This window comes from Neophocaena asiaeorientalis, unplaced genomic scaffold, assembly GCF_003031525.2.
Source record: "Neophocaena asiaeorientalis asiaeorientalis breed wild unplaced genomic scaffold, Neophocaena_asiaeorientalis_V1.1 scaffold91, whole genome shotgun sequence".
In the NCBI taxonomy this organism is placed as follows: domain Eukaryota; kingdom Metazoa; phylum Chordata; class Mammalia; order Artiodactyla; family Phocoenidae; genus Neophocaena; species Neophocaena asiaeorientalis.
Window position 1 is genome coordinate 728426 of NW_020173198.1, and position 9376 is coordinate 737801.

A 9376-nucleotide genomic window follows, 5' to 3' on the forward strand; every position below is an offset into this window, starting at 1 on the left:
CACTCAGTAAAAGAAATCACACTCCCTGCCTACTGTCTCCTTTATGACTGATTATTTTTCATCACAGCGCTGCTTACCATTTGACATATTACATGATTTTTTATTTTCTTATATTCTTTCTCTATCATTGGATTGTAGAGAGTTTTGTTTTTCAGTGCCCTATATTCATGGCTTAGATAGTTATTGGAAAATTGAGTTATCACTCAATTAATATTCCTCAAATGCATGAAATGCATGGAAGAATTTCACATAAAAATTGTAAGACACATAACATCTTGGGAAAAAGCTGAAAGTAGGACAAAAATTCATAAACAGAGATGGTACAAGGAATCCTAGAGAGGGGATAAGATCCATAGACAATTTGTTGAAATTAATCAATTTCTTGACTGCAAAATGTAAATGTAGGTGAAAATTAAACATGTTACTGATGTTTTTCTCACTTCTCGTAGTCACTTACACTACATGGAACCAGGGAACCTTACAGGAATTGTACAATTTCTTCTATGATTTTTAGAGTAACCAGAATTCCAGCCCCTCACATTTTGGCTTTTCCTCTCCATGTACATGATCACTGTGTCTGAAAGCCTGCTCATCATCCTGGCCATCAGCTTAGACTTCCACCTCCACACACCCAACCAACCTGTCCTTCTTCAACGTGTCCTTTGCAGATTTCTGTTTCACCTCCACCAGGATCCCGAAGATGATGCAGAACATCCAGACACACAGCAAAGTTATAACCCTTGAAATCTGCAGCAGGAAGATATATTGTTTCCCACTGTTTGCAGGATTGGACAACTTTCTCCTGGTTGTGGTGGCCTATGAGCACTTTGTAACCATCTCTCACCCGCTACGCTACACCATCACCATGAACCTCCAGCTCTGGGGACAGATGGTTCTTGTGTCCTGGGTCATGAGTGCCATGAATTCCTTGCTACAGAGCTTGGTAATGTTGGGGCTGTCCTTCTTTGCAGACTTGGATATCCCCACTTTTTCTGTAGCTCAGTCAAGTGGTCAACTTGCTTGTTCTGTCAACTTTCTTAATAACGTGATGATACATTTTGCAGCTGCACTGCTGGGCGGTGTTCCCGCGGCTGACGTTCTTTACTTATATTCTAAAAGAGTTTCCTCCATACACGGAATCTCATAATTTCAGGGAAAGCATAAAGCCTTGTCCATCTGTCCATCTTACCTCTCAGTTGTCTCCTTTTTTTACTGTATGTGTCTATGAATGTACTTAAGCTCTGCTTCTCCACACAGCTCACATTCAAGTGCAACAGCCTTGGTGATGTAAACTGTGGTCATGTCCATGCTGAACCCCTTCATCTACAGTTTGAAGAACAAAGACATATAAAAACAGCTTTGAAAAGACTCTTTGGGAAGGAAGCTATAAAAGACCAATTGTCCTAGGGCTGAAGAAGTACGCATGATTGCAAGGATCAAAGCCTGTGAGCCAGAATTTCCAATTATTTTATCAGAGTGTGGAAGTAGGACTTGCTACTTTTTTATTGCGAGAGTTTCTATTTCTTTGATTTCAACTTCTCTCTACAATTTATACAGCTCACTTTATTAAGCTTCCTGCCCTGACAATGAACAGGGTTATTTCCCCTTTGTCATTCTCATATTCTCTCAAATTTATTCCCAACCTTGGACTTAAAATATTTGGCAATTCTCATTTATTTCATGGGACTACTTAGATTTCTTAAAAATAATTTATTCTCAAGTGATGTAGATCACACTAATTTTTGTTTGATTTTACTAAAAGAATAGCCATGAGTTACACAACTCCTATGGAGAAACTAAACTTGGCAACCAAGACAATTTATATAATTTTATAACACAGAAAGATCTGAGACTACAGTTTTTCACTTTTATGCCCAATATTCATTGTATATCACTGACTTATTTGTTCTCCCTGAAAACATAGACTTTGAAATGCTAGTGTCTCATGGTCATAGGGTTTGATTTTCCTCGTTAAGATTCTATTCTCTTATTCAAGCCCATGTCCACACTGTCTACCAGATTCACTGGCATAATGATTATCAAATACATTTATCCAAGTTTTTAATAATTTCAATTTCTTTTGTAAAGAACTCTTTCTGTTCATTAATTTTATTCCTGTGTTTATTGAATTGTCCTTCTGAGTTTTCTTGTCGCTCATTGAATGTCTTCGTAACAGAGATTTTGGATTCTTGATCAGTTAGATTGCAATATTCCATGCCTTTGTGTTCAGCTGCTGGAAAATTATCATTTTCTTTTTATGATGGCCTATTTCCTTGATTTTTTTGTTAGTTTCAGGTATATAGCAAATTGATTCGGTTATACATATGTAGATATCTATATTCTTTTAAAATTCTTTTCCATTATAGGTTGTTACAAGATATTGAATATAGTTCAATATACTGTATGTGCTATGCAGTAAAATGCATCCCCTTGGGTAACCATAAGTTTGTTTTCTATGTCTGTGAGTCTGTTTCTGTTTTGTAAATAAGTTCACTTGTACTATTTTTTAGATTCCACATATAAGTGATATCGTAATACTTGTCTTTCTCTGTCTGACTTACTATGATAATCTCTAGGTCTATCATATTTCTTTGATTTTTTTTCGGTACGCGGGCCTCTCACTGTTGTGGCCTCTCCCGCTGCGCAGCACAGGCTCCGGACGCGCAGGCTCAGCGGCCATGGCTCACGGGCCCAGCCGCTCCGCGGCATGTGGGATCTTCCCGGACCGGGGCACGAACCCGTGTCCCCTGCATCGGCAGGCGGACTCTCAACCACTGCGCCACCAGGGAAGCCCTTTTTGGATTTTAAAATAGTGTTTATAGGTACACGCTTCTGCTTTCACATTAGAAGTAGCAGAAACCTTAACTAAGTAAGCTTTTATGTCTTCTTTGGCTCTTACAATTCACCAGGCCGGCTGTTAGAATCCTTTCTTTTGTACTCCAGAAGGTGGTGCTATAGCTCAAGTTTGTATTTTCTCCCTTGCCACTCCCCCCCCACCCCCCAGACCTTGGCCTGTTATCTGAGCACCCTCTGTGTCAACTAGGGCTCACTCCGGCAGATGCACTTGGGAGGCGATAGCAGAGTAGAAGGAGGTATGGGTTTAGCACTTGGGGTTCTTGGAGTGCCCACAGTTGGTGGGTGTCTCCTCGAGTGAGGTTCTCCAGCAGGTTTGTGGGCAGACTTCCTGCTGAAGTCCTGAAGCAGATAGCAGGAAACGAACCTTTAATGCCCCTTGATATTCTTATCTCTCTCCTTCCCTTCTTCCTCTCTCCCCTCAGTCACGGAGGTCCCTCCTCAGGAATCCGGTTGCTGCTGGAGAGAAATGGGTTTCTCCAGTTGCAATTCGCATAACTGGGATAGTGGACCAGTCACTCATCACTTCCGCTTTCCACCAGCTCCATGGGAGGGGTCATGGCTTTCCACCTCCTCTGTTGGAGGAGTCAGCACCACTGCTGCCAAAAGCTCAGTCCCTTGTTAGTGTCACCCTGGGGAGATGGGCCACCTTGGCGAGTTTCTCCCTCTCCCCTCCAAACTCATCCTCACCTTGTTCCAACAGCATGCTAAAATTCCCCCTCAGGCAGGCTGGACTTCCACAAATTCTCTCTCTCTAGAGGGTCTCTTGGTCTCTTCCCAGTTTGGCAATCTCCAGGCTCTCCTCCCCTCCATCCCCTGCCCCGCTGTGACTAGTGGGGGTGGAGCGGGTTTGCTGACTCCCTTGGATCTACAGCCCTTACTGAGGTCCTGTTTGTTTATTTTCAGGTACACAGGTGGGCTAGAAACCTCCTGGCTTCCTTGATGTAATGTGCAGAGACACTTTTGTTCAGTTATGGATGTCTAATTAGTTGTTTAAAAAGCGGGAGGGAAAAGAGGAACAACTTACCCCACTGGCCATATGCTGATACCACTCCTACAAGTCTATCCCTGCTGATATTTCTAACTCTAAGCCACTACATAGATTATTCTAACTTTCCCCCTTGCTTATCCCTAAATTCCCACTCCAACATTGAGAAACCCAGCTCCCATCATCCACAGTCTATTTACTTCATTGTTCAATTCTAATGTGTATGTACAGCAGTATCAGAATTATTAACTAGTACATCTGTGAGAAATAACTTTATCAGCTAGAGCACAGTGTCTGTGTGCAGTTATTTCTGGCTTAGCCTTATCAATTCCATCATTTCCAAAGTCACTTAGGTTAGTACATTTCATTCCCCCATCCCTACAGTGAGGTTGTCTTGTACATTTGTAATAGTTTGACTCTCATGTCACATTCTGCATTCCCTCCTGGGATCCTTCAAACATAGCCAAATTATTTTTCTTTAAATTTGCATACTTAAGTTTCACTCTTCATGCTGTAAAGTTCTATGAATTTTCAAAGAATGCATAATGTCTTCATCATAACGGTAGCATACAGAATAGGTTTATCACGCTAAAAAAATATCCCCTGTGCTTCATCTAGTTAACCCTCTTTGACTCTCATTTCCTTCCACGGACCTTTTTACTGTCTCTATAGTTTTACCTTTCCCAGAATGTCACATAATTAGACTCATGCAGCATGTAGCCTTTTCAGATTGGCTTCTTTCACTTAGCAATACATATTTAAGGTTCTGCCATGTATTTTCATGGTTTGACAGCTCATTTTCTTTAAACCACCAAACAATATTCCATTGTATGGATATAATAGTTTATTTTTCCATTCACCTGCTGAGGGATATCTTGGTCTTGATGATTATCAGGGTCTGGGTAGTGTTAGAACAGAGCTAAGGGTAAGTAAGGGTCATGGTCAAGACTAGCATGGCTGTGAGTCTCAGGGTCAGGGTAAGCATTAAGTGAAAGTCAAGATAACGATGAGATTCATTGTAGAGTGAGGGTTTGGTTCAGGATCAGGGTCAGGGTCACAGTCAGGGTCAGGTTGATTGTCAACATCATAAGGGCCCGGGTCAGTGTGATGGTCATGATCAGGGTCAGAGACAGTGTGTGGGACCAGTTCAGAGTCATTTTGAGGGTGAAAATCAGAATCCGTATTTGTGTGAGCACCAGGATCCCAGTCATCGTCAATGTTAGGTTCAGAGTCATAGTCTGTGCAAGGGTAAGGGTCGGCTGGAAGGTCAGAGTCAGGATGGGAGTTAAGGTGAGAGTCACAGGGACAGGGTGAGGGTAAGGTCAAAGTCAGGGTGATGGTCAGAGTTAGGTTAAGGTTGAGAGTCATGATCAGGATCATGGTAAGCTGAGTGTGAGGATCGAGTAAAGGTCAGAATGAGGATGAGCTTCAGCATCAGTTATAGTGTCAGGGTGAGAGTCAAGGTGAGAATTAGGGTCAAGATGGGTGTGAGAATGCGGTTCAGGGTCATGGTTCAGGAGAACTTTGGGATGAGGTCAGAGTCAGGTTAAATGTCAGTGTGGAGGTTAGCAATGAAGTGAGGGCAAGGGTCAGAGTGAGGGATTAGCATTAGGATAGGTTGTAGGCCAAGGTGAGGTTGATATCAGAGTCAGGTTGAGCGATGATCAAGGTCAGCATGAGGGACGGGTTCCAGGTTAGGGTGATGATGATAAGCAAAATTGGTGACCACATTGCATCAGTGTCAGAGTTAGGGTAAGCTTCAGGGTGAAGGTCATGCTCAGTGTCAGGGACAGAATTAGCTCTGTATCACGTTTGGTGTCAGGGTGAGAATCTAAGTCAAAAGTCACCCTAGGGTCAGATTCAGCATGAGGGTAAGTAAATCAAACTTATGGTCAGGGTGAGGGTCAAGATGAGGGTTATGGCAAGGGTCAACGTCAGGGTCAACGGCAAGATAAGTGTTAAGTTCAGGGTCAGCCTCAGAGTGAGGGTCATACCAAGGAATAGACAGGGCTGAGGGCAGCGTGAGGACCAGGGTCCGGATAAGTATGGAGTGAGCATCAGGCTTATGGTAAAAGTAAAGGCTAGGTTCAGGGTCAGGGTCAGAGTGAGGGTCAGTAAAAGTTCAGAGTTAATACGACAATAGTGTCTGGGGCAGGGTCAGCTTCAGAATCAGGATCAAGGTCAGGCTGCTTTCAGTGTGGGAAGATCACCAGGGTCAGGCTCAGGGTAAGGTCAAAGTCAGCCGGAGGGTCAATTTCAGGTAAGGCTCAGGGGAACAAGGACATCAGAATCTATTTGGGGAGATGGTCATGTAGAGGGTGAGGATGAGCATGTTTTGAAATGTAGGTTTTAAACAGGTCAGTGCACAGTTATCATTGAAAAGATAGTTTGTGACAGCTCCCAAGAGGAGGGGCATGTCATGCCACACAGGCCACATGGAGAAGCACCACAGTTGGTCAGGAGGCAAAGGGAGAGAGGTCAGAATCAGGTAAATTTAAAGGTAAAGATCAGTGTCAGGTTCAGGGTGAGGCCAATGCTAATTTCTGGGTCTCGATGAAGGTAAGCGTCATGCTCAAGGTCAGATTGAGCGTCACTGTGAGGGTCAGAATGGGGGTTAGTGTCAGAGTCAGGAAGAACAGTCAGGGGTGTGAGGCAAATGTTCAGAGTCACGATCAGGAAGAGGTCAAGGTCAGTTTCAGTACCGGGATCAGGGTCAGGATGAGGGTGCGGTGCCAACCCGGGCCAGGGTGAGGGAAGGGTCGTGTCAGGGTGATAGTCTGGTTCAGGTTAAGCATAAGTTTCAGATTCAAGGCAGTGTCAAGGGCATAGTGAAGGTATGTGTAAGGGTCATTGAAGAGTAGGAGTGAGGTCAAGCTCAGGGAGAAGGTAATGGTCAAGTCAGGGTAAATGGAGAGTGAGTATAAGAGTCAGGGTCAGGGTCAGGTAAGGGTCAAGTTTATGGTCATGATGAGAGTCGTGGTGAGGCTGAGATGCAGGGCCAGGGTGAGGGTCAAGTTGAGTGCTGGTGTAGGGTTAGCATCAATGTTAGGGGCAGGGGCAGGGTAAAGATGAAATTGAAGGTAAAGGTGGGAGTGAGAGTCAGGGTCAGGTACAGAATCAGAGTCAGGGTGAGAATGAGACAGAGTGTTTAAGTGAGTATCAGGATGAAAGTCAGGGTGAGTGTCACAGTCAGACACAAGGTAAGAGTGAGTAACAAAAGTGAGATTGAGGTATTGAATAGAGGTGGTGTCAGAATGAGAGAGTCAGAGTCAAGGTGAGAGTGAGTATACAATTCAGGGTCAGAGTGATGGTTATAATCAGTGTTTAGGTCAAACTGAGGGTCAAGGTCAGGGTCAGGTGAGGATGAGTGTGACAGTCAAGTTCAGTATGAATGTCAAGTAAGATTCAATGGCATTGTGAAATGTGAAAATCGGGGTTGTGGTGAGGGTCAGGGTAGGATCAACGTCAGAGTAGGGCAGGGCCATAATGAAGTCACAATTGGGGTCAGTGTCAGGTTGAGTGTCATGCCAGTGTAATAGTCAGGATCAGTGTGAGTAAGTAGTTCAGGGTCAGGGCGAGGTTAAGAATCAGTCAGGATTAGCACATCAAGAGCAGACTCAGGCTGAGGGTCAGGGTGAGAGTCCTTATAACTTTCAGGGTCAGGGTAAGGCTCAGAGTTATGTACTATGTGAGGTTAAGGGTCAGAATATAAGTCAGACATGAGGGTCAGAGTCAGGTTTAGGAGCAGGGTACTTATGTGTATCAGGGTCAAAGTCAACTTCAGAGTCAGTGTCTAGGACAGGATATGTCTGTCAGTCAGGGTGAGAGTAGAAGTCAGAATCGGGGTCAGGGTGAAAAGTAGGGTCAGATAAAGTTCAGGGTCTAGTTCAGCATCAGGATCAGTGTGAGAGAATGAGAGATAATGTCAGGGTGAAAGTCAGGGACAGTGGGAGGGTGAGGGTGTTTGTCACGGTCAGAATCAAGATCAAGTGAGAGTGGATAAGCGTCAGAGTCAGGGTGAGATTAAAGGTGAGGTTCAAGTTCACAGCTCTAGGGGCAGAGTCAATGTCAGGGTGAGGATAAGGGCAGGGTTATGGCTGTAATATTTCACCTTTTGTTTACAATCTTATTTCTAGTATTAATTCAAGTACTGCTGTCAAAGTAAAAGGAGCATTATTCTTCCTGCTGATTCTGGTTAATTTTTCTGTGGGAACAGTAATGGATTTGGGGTACTCACTGGCCCAGTAATTTTAACTGTATTATCATGGACCATCAGATCCAGATAATTCATACCACTAACTCTGAAAAATTAAAATATTCCACATTTTACTTCTTTGTAGATTTACTGCCAGATGCTTGGCTGGTAGGAATTCAAGAACGTGCAGTGCAATTTAACAGATTTCTGGCCTCAAAAATGTTTTGCAACTTCTCAATTTCATACAGTTAATGGAATAGTCGGAATGGAATTTAGACGTTGAGAAATGGTTGGCTTACAGCTTCAAGGCTAGATAGTTCCAAATTTATAGAACGTTTACCTTCATTAATGGAGCCAAAATGGCTGCTGCTTCTTCTTTTTTTTTTTTTAAGAGAAAAGATATTAAATTATTTCTCGGTCTAATCTCTTTAAGCACTCAGTGTGTTTTCACAGTGCAAGGGGAGGAACTGCTCTCAGCCAACAATTTACCAGTGATTCCGACACACACAAAGCAACTCCAAATCACCATGCTTTATACTTACTTTTAATTGCTGCACTGCAAAAGAAAAGGAAGGTGTAAATGAGGACAGGTGAGTTTACAGGGACTCCATCTTTGCCTTTAAATTAATCTTTGCTCTTGGGGGCACCAGGAGATAAAAAAGACGGGAGAGGGAGACGCAAGAGGGAAGAGATATGGGAACATATGTATATGTATAACTGATTCACTTTGTTATAAAGCAGAGACTAACACACACACACACACACAAAATCATTGAAAAAAAAAAAAAGACAGGAAAGTGGCTTCTGACCATACTTTTCAGCTATGCTTCCAACAGCAATGGGGTTAATCTAATATTTTTTTCATGTGGTACCTCTGTCTCTCTCTCTCCCCACGCGCAGCAGTCCGGGTCTTTTTGCACAGGTGACGCTATTGACTACTATCCCCCCGCACCCCCCCCCCACCCCGAGCAGGCCCTGGGTCCCCGTTAACGGGCTGAGACTTTCTGATGGGCGCAGTGGGAAAGGCTTGGCCTCAGCCTGGGCCACCAGTCACACCGTAGAGGTGCTCGCTACCTAGTTACCCGGAGGCCGCTACTCTCTTGCAAGGTCTGGGGCCTCCACATAACCCCAAGTTTGAAAGGATGGCTGGGGTTACCTAGCTCATTCCCTTTGGACCTTGAACTGGACTACAGAGGCCCCCAAAACCCAGAAGTCAGAGGTGGGAGTGCACAGATCCGAAATGAAGCCTCGCTGTAGGTTGGAATGAGAAAACACCCCTTCTCTATCCTCTCTCCAACGCGGTAGACAGAGTCACCAGGAGAACTCCCCATTCCACCACC

At 44.0% G+C, this 9376-nt stretch overlaps 1 pseudogene; it reads left to right on the forward strand.

The window, feature by feature from the left end:
- Nucleotides 1-462: 462 nt before the first annotated feature.
- On the forward strand, nt 463-1351 carry LOC112399323 (olfactory receptor 7A5-like; annotated as a pseudogene).
- Nucleotides 1352-9376: the final 8025 nt, after the last annotated feature.